At 33.3% G+C, this 17,685-nt stretch overlaps 1 protein-coding gene across 2 annotated transcripts in view; it reads left to right on the forward strand.

Moving 5' to 3' along the window:
- Positions 1-17,685, forward strand: part of LOC119082332 (phosphatidylcholine:ceramide cholinephosphotransferase 1-like) — a 36,812-nt gene that overhangs the window by 2,860 nt on the left and 16,267 nt on the right. The window contains exon 1 of one of the 2 annotated variants that reach the window (XM_037191841.1): positions 14,960-14,978. The exons of the other annotated variant lie outside the window; for it this stretch is intronic. The gene's annotated coding sequence lies outside the window, so the exon portion shown is untranslated. Of the gene's footprint in view, positions 1-14,959; positions 14,979-17,685 lie in introns of those variants that run through there. 2 annotated transcript variants of the gene reach the window in all.

Below are 17,685 nucleotides of genomic sequence, written 5' to 3' on the forward strand. Positions count from 1 at the left end.
TATGTTTGTTGATCAGCTGGTGAAGTGCAGCTGTTGCTGATTCTGCACAAGCTTTACGTTTAATAATTGTAGGTAATACACCGACGAATATGCTCCTGAATAAACAAAAGCATGGTAAAAGACCAGATGTTGCAAGTTCTGCACTCCAGTGTAATGTTGGAAAATCGTTTTTTTTAACACTCGTGCTTCCCGATTCGAGCTCTCTGGCTCCATCCCAAATTCAGTTTTCGGCTAAGATCATTTGAAGACTTTATGACATATAAAAGTTTGAGCGCTGCATTGACTTAACTGTTGATTTTGATTGATTTGACAGCAATTTTGTTGGCATTTTATATCTCCAGTGAAGTAGTATTGCAAATGATGTTAGTCTTTGATGTTTTTTATCGCTTTTATCACCTTACTTGGCGGATGACATACCTCATATTAAAGTGGTTTGTTTGCAACAGATAAGGTGATTATGAGAGTGAAATGAAAATAGAATTTATTGGAAGCGGTGATATCAGTGATATCTGTGTGAAAGATTGGCATTTTATTGAGCGCAAAAATTTGAACAATGAATATTGTAACCAAAAAAATGCGTCACAAGTGGCAGGTGTTGAGGAAACTCAAAAATAAAGAAAAGTAACTTGAAAGAAAGACATTTTTATAGAAGAAAGGTGAATCACCTGCAAAGTTTTTTGTGTAAAATTTTGGTTGTTAAGATTTTTGCGTTCAAGTGCACATACACAATGCTCATTTACGATAAGCGGACTGAATAATGGGCATGTTATGCATTAATGCATCACCTTAAACGATCACAGTATGCACTAGGTAACTTGCGCCACATATTATTATAATCATGTTTAAATGATTCCAATTTTGCGGTAAGAAAACCTGTAGAACTTACGCATTCACATTATGATCTTTAGATGATGGATGTCCACAAAGAATGATAAAACCCAGTGACATATTTCTGGCCAAGACCTTCTTTAAATCGATTTTTCAACACGAAGCCATGAAGGCTCATTTGTGGCCAAATGGAGAAAAATGTAGATCTGGTTGTGTTCTACATTTTTCTCCATTTGACAAAAAATGAGCCATCATGCAAAATCGGGTCTCATAATTTGGTCGATCAATTCGCAATCAACGTTTACATTGTCGTTGCTACCGCACTAAAATGTTATGCTCTTCAATTTAATATTTACTCAATATACTCAAACCATAATTTGTCCGTGCGTGCGACGTCCTTAGTCAATGAATTATGAATATGAACTTATAAATTGCATAACATCTCAAAACGTCTGTTTGCGGAACGTGTGGAATGAATGGAAAATGCATGAAAATAGCGAATTGGAAAACAACTTTCGATCGACTTACGTTGCACGTGTTTAAACACAATGTAAATCTGGAAAATTATTTACAAAACAAAAGTTTCTTCAAACTTAAGGACAATACTAACAAATTCATGTTAAACGAAACTGGACTAAAACTTTGCTCTCAAATGATGTCATGCTCTCGTGTATTACATTATGATGCTTCTGTACTATTTTAGTGTATTTTGTGAGTTGTGCTGTGTGTTATCAAATATTGACTGCATACTATATACATTTCGTATAAGTTGACGCTTGAAGGTAATATAGTAGGTAGGAACATGTTGCTTTTCAATAGAATTGTGGCGCTGGTTATAACATTTTAATTAAGCTACAAGTAGAAACGATTTAATGTGAAAATAAACGATGTTTGTTTGTTGGAGAAGCGTTTAATGTAAATACACATTGCATATCGCGTTCTATCCCATAATAATTTTTGTTTTTGGCTGAATAACCTTCACCTTTTTTCTATTGATTAACCTCGGATATGAGCTTAAACAAAGTGAAATAACGAAAAAAAAACTATCTTGTCTCGAAAATTAGTCCACAAATTCCTTTAATAATTCAACACGAACACCCCTATACATATCATTACTCGTAGGAAAATACTACGCACCTTCGAAACAGAAAGTTATTTAACAAAAGACCATTAAACTTATTAAAATTGGTTTACAGAGTCACGCAATGATTTTTTTACTGTGTGTGCAGAATACGCACGAAATCAAAACAGAAATATTCTCCGAGCATATTATTACTTAAACAGAATGAAATTTTTATTCTCGAAACAAACAGAAAAAAAAATGTTGGGCTCGCCTTAAACCGTATGATATTCACATTGATTTAATGTTCAACAACATAGTAGAATAGAACGGTTTGAGTTTCACTTTTATCTAAATAAATATCATAACAAAATGCGATGAGATTGTGAAATAATTTTCATTTTTATTTTCTTTCTGATTAAATTCAATATTTATGCGTTCCTAAATACTTTTCGCTTGTTCATATACTGCATGGCTTTCGTTTTTCTTTTGCTTTTTCGTTGGAAACAATGTCATTAAGGATATATTTACACACACCGCCCAAAATTTACTCTAAAAAGTGCTATTTTGTTTGGTAATTCGAACATAATTTAGTGAAAATTATGGCTACGTTTCTAAACGGAAGAAATTTCCACCGAATCTGATTTCAATTCGTTTATGGTAATTAAATTTTTGATTTAGTCATGTTAAGAGTGATACCGCGAAAACATCGAATAAAAGCTCGTTCGACTAGGTGGACTTTTAAGAGGAATCTTCACTTGGCAAATTTGTAGCCTCCTTTGCATCCTTTGAATAAAAAATAGAAATGTTTGTGGTGATGTAACCTAGGCCCGAGAAAACTCAATATTTCATGATAATCAACACATATTTTGAGTTTTCTCGTGGTGATCGAGCACATGCCCATTTTTTATTGAAAGCTAACACATTTTAAACAATGGTCGTACTTTTTCCAAAAAGGATGCGAGCCTCAAATTATCATCAAAATAGTAATAATTTTGTGCCCAAATGTAGGCAGCAATTTAGCCATGTGTAGATTCCTCTTTAGAGTAAACCAAAGAAAAGATAAGCACGGCGCCTCACGGCTGACGGATTTTTTTCTGAAAAATTTGAAGACGATGCGACCAGAACGTCAATCATATAGTCAAGCTATAAATGTTGTTAACGAAAACGAGATATATCGTTATTAAAACCAAACTGTCAAAATTTTACATACAAATGTGAAAAAGTTTGACAGTTCAACCGTTCTATGAAAAAAGCAGTCTGGCGTGTTTTATCCCAGCCGAAAAATTCATTTTGTGATCGGGGATCGTTAATAAGTATGTCACACGTGCGAAATAGATGCAAGATATGGTTGAAAATGTGATAGAATGAGAGTTGTAAATAGTCGTCACGCGTTACATACTTTATGAATGATGCCTCGGAGCTTAGTACAACCTTTTACTCGCATGGGTCCAACGAATAGAACGAGCTGTAACTAAACCTTGACACCTTTTCCCAAAGTTGTTCGAATATTTCGCGATATCGCTTTAAAAGCTGTGTAAAGTTAGTTTTAATCGGTGTGTGTACTTCCAAAGAACTTTAAATTTAGTCCAGGAGATCTTATATTAATTGAAATTGGGGTAACATCGCCTTAAAAACACAATCCTAACTGCATGACTGCATTTACCTTTAACAGATATGCCACTTCTCGGCTTGCAAGTAAATCATAACTTTTATTTTGTTTTTTTAGCTGCGCGCTTTTCTCACTTAGTTCAAACATCATTTTTACCAAATACTTGAAAAAGCACAAAAGCCAAAATGGAACCAATTCTCATAGTCGCAATTTCGTACATTATTTTGCTGCTCATTTTCGGTATAATAAGTTTTGTGGCAATGATGTTGGACAAACGGGCAGCCGAAAAGGGTGAATGGCGAACGCCGGAATGGAAATTACATTTATTCGAATTGTTAGGCGGATTTTTGGGCAGCTTTGCTGCTCAACGAATTTGTCGCCATAAAACTAAGAAAACTTCTTATCAAATTACATTTTGGATCATTGTGATCGTTCATATTGCGCTAGTAGTTTTACTGTCCGTTTATCATGGCACTATTAACGATGCTTTGACTAAGAATTCTTAGCTTATATAACTCATGAGTGAATTAGGTTTTAGACATTACGGAAGAATAAAATTTTTGAATAAAAATTCGTTTTGCTTTTCATTATTATTAGGCACACAAGGACATTCTTCGATATTTGTTAATAGCTTCTTTCGCAACAAGTAAGCAATCATCCACGCATCACTCTGATATCACACTAACCATACTTATTTTTCAAACAAAGAATGGTTAACGGTAATACTGAAAGCTCCTCACATAAGCACTTAATCTGTAGATCTATATGAGCTTTCCCGCACAACGCAAAATATTCAGTTAATTTTATGCAATACGAAAAACCTGCGCACACCGATTTGTAAGACGCAATGTGAGTACGTAAATGCTTATCAATCGAGTGCTGATTTACTGTATGGCAAGACTTACGTATTTGGAAAATTGCGTGTGATAATTCGAGTGTGTGAACCAACGATATTTTAGTTGATTTTTTGATGTTTTGAAAGAACTTTAAATGTGTTCATAGTGTTCATTGAACTGAATATTAGATCTATACGGTATAGGTATGGACTATACGGACAGTGTGTATAAAACAATACAAATCTAATATCTGAATCATGCGTTGATCGTACCTGCTGTACATTCGCTCACCGCACTTTGTAGAAAGGAAACATTGAGGACGAGATGCGAGCATAATAAAATGGAACATCAAGTAACTGTTGAATAAAAAAAAAAGCTAATCAACTTTCAAGAACAAAATAACCGAAAAATGTATTAGGAAGCATATACAAATTGTCTCTTCGTTACGACCAATTATGTAATAATAAGTGTCCTGTGGTGTCACGAAACCAAATTCATTCGTAATAATGTTCTCTCCTCACAGTCCTAATCATAAGTACACACTTGACTCTGTACGGTTTTTACGCATAGATTTTGAGTGACTCACTAGTTTAAATAATGATTAATATCGATTAATTAAACGCTGTTAGTAAAAGGAAGTAGGTTCTTAATCGTTGATCTGATCAATGCACTGTAACACTCACACTACTCGGCGGAAGACTACTCAATAAACATTCTTCCGTTGATAACACACACAGAATTAAATTATTCGCATTTCCTAAGCTGTAGGTGTTGAATGATTCATTTTGATAAATAAAATCGTATCGCTTTTTGTTCGGCTAAAACTAATAAAAAAAACGAAAAGAAATTGAACTACCATACGCACACCACTGAAACATCGCAAGGTTTTTGTTTTGATATCTCACTTTATTAAAGTTGAATTTTTAATTTTCATTGGATCGTTTTGACGCGTATAGAAGTATAAGAGACACCTTCAACCATTTCGTTGAAAATTCTAATTCAAATTTGAAAAGTTAATAAGTTCCCCGGTGATGGTAATATGAAAGATAGGACAGCGTATACATCGTCGCATACATTCAGTGTAAACTGTGCCTGTTGAGTATTATAATATTTTGGGGCGCACATTTGAATTTAAATTTTTCATGTTAATGATGAAAGTCATCCGTCAGAGGTTTTATATTTGTCACAATTTTAAGATGCTTTTTGGAGAATATTTACAGAAACGCTATACGAGCAGGTAAAGTACTGGATCAAAAAGTTGTCGTTTCAAAGGCTAATGAAAAACAACTCTCTAGTGATCGACTACGTTACTTTTATCTAAATGAAGTTGGACCAAAACCGTCTATTACGAAACGGAAGAACATTCAAATTACAGCCAGAGGCAGTGAATTGCAGCATGAATTTGCTTCAGCTATTTTTCAGCTGATTTACACTTACATCAAAACTCTTTAAATGTCTTTATAAGGTTCTGCCACTACTACGCACGTGTATGCAGCAGCTTCAACCGTAGACAAGTAGAAACAGTTTTGACGAATGTTGGGATCAGCTGAAAAACAGCTGAAGCAAATTCTTGCTGAAGATTCACTGAAACTCTGACTGTTCTATTTGAAACAAACTCTCAGTAATGTTGTTATTTACAGTGTTCTGCAATAGACGAAAATATGATGGCGACACATAGACTCCATTTTCAAATTATTGGAACACGTTTACATCATCGACATCGATGACGTGTTTGATAGAAATATTAAAACCTTGTTGCATCATGGTGATATAAGTTGTCGAATGATGCACGCGTCTGACGTGCTTTTAGTTTTTAGTTCATTTGATATCGAATTCAAATAATTACATTTACTGATAATATGGATCGTCATGTTGCGCGCTGGTCGAGCACTAGATTTTCTTTTCTCCTTTTTGTTTGTTTCCCTTACTTTTTCACAAATGTTAAACACATTTTATAGATAACATAGTTTGTATGAATGCCAAATATTGTAAGATCCGTTGAAATGCTGACGAAAATAAATAGCATATATTTTACAGATAATCTGTTTCCCGATATTTCCATCTTGTTTATGTCGATCTATCAGTTTTAAGTATAAATGACGCCATTCACAATAAGTAAATGTTTGGTATGGCTTTCTAACCAAACCTCTAAATATTTAGTATTTTGAAGGAACCGAACCGCAAAACTCATTTCCTGTTCAGATTTATTACTCAAGATTTCTTGTCACTTTAAACTCGGTGTCTCTCGGAAATATTTCGACTTTTCGCGACTCTAATATAATTTTCAATACTGCAGGTCTCCGAATAAATAGACCTCGATGTAGACGTATTAGTAATACTGTGATAAATACATGATTTAAAGCACCTGCTCCTCTTCGTGTTGCTATTCTCAATTTTTCCATTACCTCCATTAAGCGAACGTGTCGACTCTTATATTAATGTAAAAATAAATAAAAGCAACATCATAACGTCGAAAGGAAATCTTTTCCATTTTCGTTCTGTATCGATGTTACACTTTACTTTTATCTTGAGAACGATACTTACACTTACATGCCTGACCTATTTCATTCAATTATTAATGGAAAATTGTATATATAATGTTCAATTTGAATCAGTGGTCGTGTGTGGAGGAATTGTTGTTTTCAAAATATTCAATCGTATTATTTTCTTGTTTTAACATTTTGTGCATAATCACAACCTAAGATATTTATGTCGATTATCGATTACCATTACAGAGAATTAGAAATCCTAGACTTACAATCTCGACTTAAATATTTAGAGAGTGAAAATCACAAAATTTGTTGTTTTATTTAATTAGTAAACGAAAAGAAAGAAAAAAAAAACCACTCAGATGTTGTTGCATAGGCAAACTTATGGGACGATATAAAGTGGAAATTTGCGTATGCGTGCTAATTTGTTTCAGTGTTGATTTAGTGATTTTAATTTTGACATTACCTCCACTGCTAATAGGTTGCTAATAGCTAAAAAATTTGGACTAACAGTAATAATAATTGACTTCTGAATCGGTATATTTCTCACATAGAAAGAAATCAATTAAAAAAATAAAGAAGTTTTAAAAAAGTGTATCTCTGGCTGAATAGGAGCAATGAAATGTATCGCTGATGTCTCAAATGTCTCAAATGCAATAGTTAAAATTGATCTGAAGTATCGAAAAGATTGCCACATCCACAACATAATAATAACGAAAATGTTATACGCACACAATGGGAGCAGTGGAATCAGATGGCGATAAAGATTTTTTAGACAAACATTTGTACTAACGATGAGTATCTACAATGGAACTATTTCAACAAAAACCATATTGAGCACTTGCATGTAAAAATTGGCGACTGTGCTCGATTGTCGACTGTGACCAGTCCGAGCCTGAGCAGAATGTTGTATTAATGTGTTTTTGTTAAAGAAATTGCATCAGAGATATAAGAATATTCCTGCCACTCCCTAAACGGAATGCTGAATTACTTACTGTTAACTCCTCACTTCATTGAATTTGAAATATTTTATGCAAATACATAGAATGTCTGAAATAAAGAATTCGATTGTTCCAATTTAAAATGTAATTGAGTGTAAATGTTATTTCAAGAGCATATCAATCTATTGAATGGAATATTTGGTTAGTTTGCCGTGAGTCGTAAACTGATTCATTTTGATTTAATTATCCAAATTTTGCTCGCTAATTTTTATAGGAAGCTGCGGGAATTTGCTCATAGATAGGCCTCACAGATAAATGGAATTTTTGGCTAATACTTAAAACATATAATTCCAGTCATTGAAAGAGTATTTAAAATTCCACGAATCAATGCTAACTTTTTGCATTATTGTTCTTTGAAGAACGAATTAAGTACAATGACGCTCTTAACGATAAATCGAAAAATTAGAACGAAGTTCTGTGAGATATGAAATCTCAATATTCCCATCTGCGTAACAAGCGCCTTTTGCAATTAAACCAAAAAATTCATTTTATTTTCGAGCCTATCACGCAATTTTTTTCGTTTTAATAATTTAAAATTAAACCTACCAGCTACCAGTCTAAATAAAAAAGACAAAATTTCGATTCTGTGAACAATAATCATTCAAAATCAAAATTATACACAAAAATGTGCGCCAACAATGCGAATTGAATGATTAAAGTGTGCGCACTCCAAACGTTTCAGATGTATGCATTGCACAGTGCTTTCTACGGCAATAAGATAGCCGTGCCTTTTTGCCCACAAATGTTCTCAGTGATATTTTGACCAAAATATCCGATTAATCTTCACCAAACTTTAGAGAATGAAAGTTCCACACGACTTTTAGCGGTACTCCCCAAAAAAAGTTCAAAAAGTTTTGTTTTTGTTCCCGTACGGACTCTCTCAATATAGCACCCCAAATGCCCTTTTGAGAGAGTTTGTTTTCATAGTAAATATTAACTTTTTGATTTGTTTTTTGGGAATATCGTTAAAAGTCGTGGGGAACTTTCATTCTCTAAAGTTTGGTGAAGATTGATCGGACATTTTGGTCAAAATATCACTCAGAACATTTGTGGGCAAAAAGGCACGGCTATCTTATTGCCGTAGAAAGCACTGTGCAATGCATACATCTGAAACGTTTGGAGTGCGCACACTTTAATCATTCAATTCGCATTGTTGGCGCACATTTTTGTGTATAATTTTGATTTTGAATGATTATTGTTCACAGAATCGAAATTTTGTCTTTTTTATTTAGACTGGTAGCTGGTAGGTTTAATTTTAAATTATTAAAACGAAAAAAATTGCGTGATAGGCTCGTATAATAAAATGAATTTTTTGGTTTAATTGCAAAAGGCGCTTGTTACGCAGATGGGAATATTGAGATTTCATATCTCACAGAACTTCGTTCTAATTTTTCGAGTTATCGTTAAGAGCGTCATTGTACTTAATTCGTTCTTCAAAGAACAATAATGCAAAAAGTTAGCATTGATTCGTGGAATTTTAAATACACTTTCAATGACTGGAATTATATGTTTTAAGTATTAGCCAAAAATTCCATTTATCTGTGAGGCCTATCTATGAGCAAATTCCCGCAGCTTCTAGGATTTTTTTTCTTCATTCTTATCAATCATTTCAACTTTAGATATTGAGTTTAATTTGATGAACAATCGTGCATGGAAACATGCCATTTATTGATATACTATATTATCTGTTTAAAGAGTTTCACAATTACTGTTATTATCATCATGAAATTTGTACGTCAAATAGGTAAACACTTTCCTGATTATATATACGGCTATACTAACTTTTACGAGGGAGGAATTTGATTGTTTCGTTGTTGACCGTAAATGAGCCCGTTAACAGCATATGATTATCATTATCGTATAATTTCGTTTATTTATTCAGTGGATCATATCTACTTCGAAACCAAAACAAAAAATCATTCTCCGAATTCGGCTTTAATAACAAATATTTTGTTTCAATTGTTATTTCTTAATAATTCTCAAAATTCAATTCAATTACAGATATTTAGTTCCCATAGGTATATTTTATCAATCAATTCTACGCATCAAACTTCGGTGGTGTTCTCAAATACATAGACTAAACTTACGTACCGAACTGGTGTCCTCGTATTCATGGCACCACAGAATTCACTCTTCTTCGATTCAACGTTGTGAGAGGGTGAGAGGTAGGAGTGTGACTCGTGTGACCATATATTTTTGTGTGACACGAAAGGGATTCTTAAAAAATACATAGATGTTATCGTGACATACTTTAAAAACAGCACTTTAACAGTCAAGAAAGAATGCAAATACTGTTTTTGCTTTTTTTGTGCACCTTGTGTTCTTCAAATATTTTCGCAATAACATTCTCAAAAAGAGTTTGATTTTACCAAGCCCTTGAAAATGCCAAGCATATCTCCAAATATAATCTTTGAATCTATTACTTCTTCAGTGAAAAGTATCACCCAATGATAGTAGTATTTAGGCACCAAATGCTTTTTATGGCATTAGTTCTAAGCTCTCCAAAATAGAGCAGCGATATTTGTTCGAATATGCTACTCTATTTTTTATGCGATCACGAAACAATCTTTTACTTCATTTGTTTTGACATTGTTCGAATCCCATTGCTTTATTTCAATCGTGATAACAGATGATTAACAGATGATTTTTTTGTCTCTTCATTTGAGTAATTGTAGTATATTGATTGATTTTGATAATCATTGATATTGACCTTGTGACGTCAACTCTACTGAGACTTAACACTCAAATATTTAATGAATGATACCATAAGAAAACGTTCTAGATTGTCGACAGAGAAATTAAGAGGCATCGGTGCTTTACATTAGGGCGATTTTTAAATACTGGATTTTAGTTCATTTTTAGACCCGTACGAAGTACTGGGGTCTTATAGGTTTACGCATACGTTTGTAACATGTCGAATTGGACTCCCTGAGTAAGTGGAAACCTATTGTGGTTGGCATCATCAGCGAAAAAAAATGTCCGTCTGTCTGCACGATAACTTGAGTAAAACACATCCAATTTCTAAGAATCTTTTTTTCACCTTTCATTAATCTAGGCTTTAGGGTTTTTCAAAGATATCTCCGGATATTTAAACGATACATTTGTAAGTGATACGTCAAATGAAAGGCATTTGCAATACCGATCGACAAAAAAAAGTTTATAGAAATCGGATGGCCAAGTCGTGAGTTAGACCCCTTGGTGTGACCCAGGTACAGGACGCCAAGCAGTTTTTGCTTGTAGGGTGGCCAAATTTGAACATATTTCGACCACTTTCGCTTTATTAGATAGGTATTGACTGTACCAATCAGGGAAAAAGAAGTTCATGAAATTAGGTTTACCGGAGCGTGAGCTAGGTCTATTGGAGTGAGCTCTTATCCGGCTACTCGGCCGTACAGCGAACGTGGAGTATTTTGTCAATATCTCGAGTAAATGTTGACCGAATTTCATGAATGTTTTGTTTGTTTGAAAGGTATTAACGAATGTAAGGCATCAGTACTATTTCCGGTTTCCTAACAAAATGGCGCCGGCGGCCATATTGAATTTTAGTAAAATGGAAAAATCTTGGGTAAAATGGTGCTTAAACAGTTTCTGTTAACAGAGAAGTAATTGGTTATGTGTGTGTGCAGGCATCCCGTTGTGGACATCTATAAATAATATATACATCTATATTTAGCTATGTACAGCAGGGCCTATTTTAGGGAATTTCATTTCCAAAAATTTCCAAAATTTCACAAATTTCACAAAAATTCTTAAAATTTCTAAATTTTGTTTTCTGTTAGATCTCATTCCAAAGTAATCAGTTAAGCTCAAAGACATGAAAAACAACTAAAAATGCAGTAAAAACAACATTTACGATGCAATATGTTGTGTTTTTAGATAAAATGACGAAAAGTGATGGAAAAATTTAAGAATTTTTGGAAATTTAATTTCCTTAAAATAGGCCCTGGTACAGGCATTGGCATATATAGCAATTTTCAGCTATATAAAAGCATATTTATCTATAAAGTCATCATTTATAGTAAAATATAGGTAAATATGGCATTATGTAGCGGTTCATATAGGAATTTATCAAATTTGACTTCGTACAGGGCTGTCGACATTGCCTCCGGCAATTTCTTTATGCTTGATAATAAGGCAAAGAATGGACAATGCAAGTGATTTTAGGGCTCACGGTTTTTCAGCAGAGAAGAGAATGAAGTGAGAGAGATGATAAGTTTCATATTAAAGGCTTTTAATACGAATAGGTGTTTCGTACGGGTCGGCGTTAGCTTTGTTTTGATGATATCTTTCCATCAGAATCCTTTTTGAAAAATGTACGACCGCAATTCCGACCACGAATGTGGTAGCTTTCAACAGAAAATACATTTGCTTGTAGAAGTTTGACCGGCTCTGAGAAAAGTTTTCTCAAACGACTACAACCAAATGCATTTTCTGTTGAAAGCGTACTCATTCGTGGTCGGAATAGACCGTGTGCGATTTTGAGAAAAAAGTTTCATATTTCAATAAAAAGAAGATTTACCATGAAAACCATTGAAAAAAAATATTTAATTTTTTTATAGAAATTATTGAAAAATATTGTTGCCATCCCGATGCCATCCCACTTATTAGAATCTTAGTAAGAATCCAATTAGAATGAATTAGAATGGTTCGGATATCCTTTTACACGGAAAACTCATATATGCACCCCAGACGAAGAAATCGGGAACAGCTTCACGATTATAGAACATTAGTTGTGTGCTGCATATTGATCTGAGGATCATACAATGCCGTCCTAATGAATATTATTGTTGTGTGCTGGATATTATTTTTCAGCGTGCAGGTCTTAGCTGTATGCCTGTTTTATAATATAAAATGACGCCATTTTTTTCAATTCAATAAACAACCTAATTTATCGTTTAATAGAAGAAATTGATTTAATTAACTTTATCAATTTTATTTGCGTTAGCAAAAAAAAAAACAAAAAAACTTGTTCAAATTTTTATTTTTTATTTTCAATTTTATTATTATTTTTTGTTATTAGCCGTAGATTTATATTTAAATTCATCATATTAAATTGCTAACAGATTTTTTTTTTTGCTTACGTTTTTTCCGGTCACCCACCCAAGTACGGACCGCGACCATCGATGCTTAACCTCAGTTTCTGACTGCCAACGACTTTACCACTGCTGCTATACTGCTTGCATATAGTGGCAGTCTTATTTCGAACCGTTGTTACTTTGCTTTATGCAGCACACAGGCATATTTATACCTGCATGCTGAATATTGACTAAATGAATAAAGTCGTCCGTATTTAGAATGGGTTATGCAACAACATTTAATTGAATTTATTTTCTATGAAATGTAGTACTTCTCCCCACTAAGCAATGTCATCGGATATTATTATTTTAATTCTGAGCCTGGTTCTGAATTAGAGGTTTTTTCAATCGTTCTACAAAAAAACTGTTCACATTAATAGTGAGCATCTATTACGCGAATTAATAAATTAAGATTGGCTCACCTAGTTTGTGTATATTACGTAGGTAGAAGCACGGGGTTTCAGGGGGTTTCGAACATTTAGTTTTTTCATGTTGCAGATATTGTAGTGTCAAATTCTGTCCAAGATGTGACATATTTGCAAGGTATTGGCCTTTTTCACAAAGTATAATCAGCGTAACCTTCGTAAAAAGAATCTTGAATCTGACAAGAGCACGTGTACCAACGTGTAAAAAACAAATGTTCAAAACCCCCTGCTGAACCGTGGCGATCCTCTTGTCAAACGGACAGTACATAAACAAATTCCATCATTTATTGCTGAATACCACCAACTATTTCTGTTAACATTTCAAAAGCCTTTAACACCGAAAATGGATTTAAAAGTTCGTTCGTCAAAATTTCTATTGCAATACATAAATGTAACATTATCATTGCATATTAATTCGGTAAAAATAGAAATAACTTTAAATGAAGGAGTAAAATTAGATTTGATAATCATCTTTATGCGTATGTTCTTGAGATCTTCCTTTTATTTCATTAAAACAATAAATTTATTGTTGCATAGTCCATTCTAAATACAGACGACTTTATTCATTTAGTCAATATTCAGCATGCAGGTATAGTTCGATAGTACCATTTAGTCAATATTCGGCATGCAGGTAAAGTTAAGTAATACATCCCACAACTAATTTGAAGATATAATTCAGCACACAGCAAATATATACCTGGGAACCTCACAATATTCCTACGAGCTGAATAATATTGTTGCCGGAACTATATTTTGAAAATATTCATATTACATGTTTATTGTAATACAACACACGGGAACATTATTCAGTCTGCAGCAAATATATGCAGCACACAACAAATGTCGAATTTGCCGAATTTTCCGTGTAGTTTCATTCAAATTACAGCTTTTAAAGTGAGATATAAAATCAAGCAGACATTTTTCAGATATTCTGTTTACACTTTTGTTCTACAGAATATTAATCTACATCAATTAAAAATAAATTATTTATACTGCACATGGTCTATTGCTGTCGTACATTTTTGAAAGAAGATTCTGATGGAAAGATATCATCAAAAATGAAATATGAGGCACACAAATGTAGGCTACAATTGTAGCTAAGTACCGGTGTCTCTTAAGTCTAGTCGAATATAGCTAGGCAATGTGCTTTAATAAAATCCCAGTTTAGACGATTTAACCTCATTCATTCATTCATTCACTGACCTCATTCATTTCAGTAACTACATATGTAGATACAGTTTCATCTAGAGATCTGCTAAGCTATTAGTTGATTAAAAGATTGTGTTTCTTGCGGATTATTATTTTTTCATTATTAAACCTGATTACTTGAATGTTTCCGCTACATCAACTGACGACGTTATCTATTAATCGTTATTGTTATTGTAACACCTTGTCAATATTAATAATAACTAATACGAAAAACAATTAGTCGACAAGCATTTATCCATGTACGTGCGAGTATACACTCAGATCTGATTTATCGATTATCAATCAGTTTCTCACTGATTATTTTATAGTAATTTATCCCCAAATATGTACGATAAATTAATTTTAATTTTTTGGTAATATAATTCGCTCTGTCGGCTATTTATGAAAGTTTGATTAATGGGTGAAAAGCAACTTGTGTATTGACAGCTATATTTAGGTGACATGTAAGTATACCATCATAAAATGAACATAACACCCCAACAAACATTGTCGATGTGATATTTTCATTGATATTTGATTGTGTTTATTCCAATATAACGTTCAACCATGCTATAGAAAACTGTTGCTCTTTTTCTATTTTCAATGGTTTGATTTAAGACCTGGACACCGCCGAATACGGCTCATCAAATGGTTGTCGTTGGACACTAACATAATTTAAAACAATAAAAAACGCAAAAATATTTTTTTTCAATAATAAAATGTCAAACCACCTACATTTGTAACTGTCATGTCATCTATTTCAGATTTAAAGATTGTTTAACAGCTGAAATCAAAACAGACGTTATTCTTCATTTTAATGCTACTATACATCACACCACCATCAGTTTACACACACAAATCAGTTCGATATTTTTCATTTCATAGAATGAACGCTGACTGATACATCATTTTAGCTAATTTAAACAAAAATGGATTTGATGATCTCATTCAGCGCAAAGTGACTGGTCATTTTTTTTTCAAACTATGCTCTAACACCTTGACGTCATCTCTGCTTTACTTGAATCACACCATTCACATCTTCTACTCAATTAAATAATGACAGATCACACAACATTTTTTAGTTGTTGCGAGGTGTGTTGTGTCGCTTCATAACGGAAAAATATGTTGCATTACACGTTGTATCATTCACATTACACTTTGATTGCCCACAAACTTTGAACAATCTTTTCGGCTCTCTTCGGCCGGCTGTTTTATGGTATTTACTTTTCCATTTAGATTACTTCGACTGTGTAGTTCTTTGTTGATTTTATTTAAATTAAGTCTTTGGGAAAGGTTGAATGGCTGGTAAGTACACAACAAAAAATATGTTGAGTGTTTATCAGGTAGACTTTGCATCGGTAGTGCAAGAATTTTTTATGGGTTCTTCATGGAAACACATTTTAGCACGTTTTAGAAATAAAATTCGGTTTTCGTTTACAACTTTGACAAATTTACATATCTACATAAAAATGCGTAGAATTTCAAAATTTTCAGTTGAAGATAGTTTAGAGCACTAAGCACTAATACACTGAATAGAACAGGTATCTAATTTTGTCGTACATATAAAGGGAATGAGTGATAAGCGAACGTTATGAGATTTTTTATATAACACCTGATGTTGCAATTCACATTTAAAGGCTTATCAGTTGTTTAGTTCTTATCATCAAACTATTAAATGTGACTATTCCATTAATGTTATGTAACGAATAAAACCACAAACATTTTGATTGGTATTGCACCTAAATTGATATACTGTAACATTTCCACACTCGTTCGTCTGTTTCGAAAAAAAAAGAAATTTGTTCATAAAGAAAAGTGAATCTCACGCCGCCGCCGGAAAGATAAGAATCGTCCAATATATCATTGCGAACCAAAATTCAGTTTGATTGTTAATTGAAAAGATTGTAAATTAAAACGACAATATCTTTATCTTAATCGCTTGAACATGAAGCTATCAAAGAAGCACATGACAGAGCGCTTGACGAGAGGAGATAAGATTTTACATTTACGCCTTTCCACCCAAATTGCACAGAATTTCACTTGAAAAGTTTGCAGGATGTGTATAAGTTTGCACATAATTTCAATTTTTTATTTCCAGTACTACCAGTAACTGAAACTTCGATCACTATGCGACTCAACACTTAGTCTGCTTTGAGATTTCGTAGATGTGGAGGCAACAGAATTAAGTTTCATTCACTCTTAAATCCAAACAAGTCGAATTCAGGGAAAATAGGACAAGTTTGTTGGAGATTGGAAACTTAAATTCGTTTACTATGAAATGACTTCACTGAAATCACCAGGTTTCATGATACATTGAGGCAGTGCCAAATTATAGGTTTGAGCACCATGGTCTATTGGAATTTTCAGCGCCAATTTAATATAACAAAAACTTGTTTAAACAAATGACAAACAGGAGTCCAGCTCCATTTCTCCCTGCCGGCACTGTATTAAGTGAATAAATTTTTTCCCAACTCAGTGACAAAAAGTAAATCACTGTATGCAACTCGGTTATATAGTTATTTACGTAACCGGAAGATAAATGCTTTTTTAGGCACTGGATGTTTAGATGTGACAATACACATCGTGACACGATGATCGTGTGCCAAAAAAAAAATCACAGAAGATAGAACTTTCGTCAATATCGTATGCATTAAAAGACTGATGTTTGCTTCAAAAGTATAAAATTTTGACAGAACTGACATATCGATGAATGGTTCAGTAATTTGATAATAATTACCACCAAAGTATCGTCGGATCTTGACTTTATTTATGAAATCAGTAAAGCTGTTGTCTCTAAAGCTAAAGACAGTGAGCTGGAAAAACCTTTTCACCTATATGTAGTGCTACTGAATGACAACTAAAAACATTGCACGTCCAACACGTGCTCCCATGCAATGACATGAGAGCATAGTTTGGATTGACGATACGATTACAAATACGAATAATTTTTTCCAGCTCACTGCCTCTAGTTTCAGAAATATGAGCTCTGCAGATTTCATCAATAAAATCAAGATCCGACGATAGTTTGGTGGTAAATATTACCAAATTACTGAGCCGTTCAACAATATGCTAGTTCTGTCAAAATTTTATACTTTAAACTTTATACTCGAGTATAAAAGTTTAAACTCGGGTCGGGAATTGCCTTATTGTTGTGATTCCGCTATATAGACG

The sequence above is a fragment of the Bradysia coprophila genome, unplaced genomic scaffold, assembly GCF_014529535.1.
Source record: "Bradysia coprophila strain Holo2 unplaced genomic scaffold, BU_Bcop_v1 contig_415, whole genome shotgun sequence".
Taxonomy (NCBI): domain Eukaryota; kingdom Metazoa; phylum Arthropoda; class Insecta; order Diptera; family Sciaridae; genus Bradysia; species Bradysia coprophila.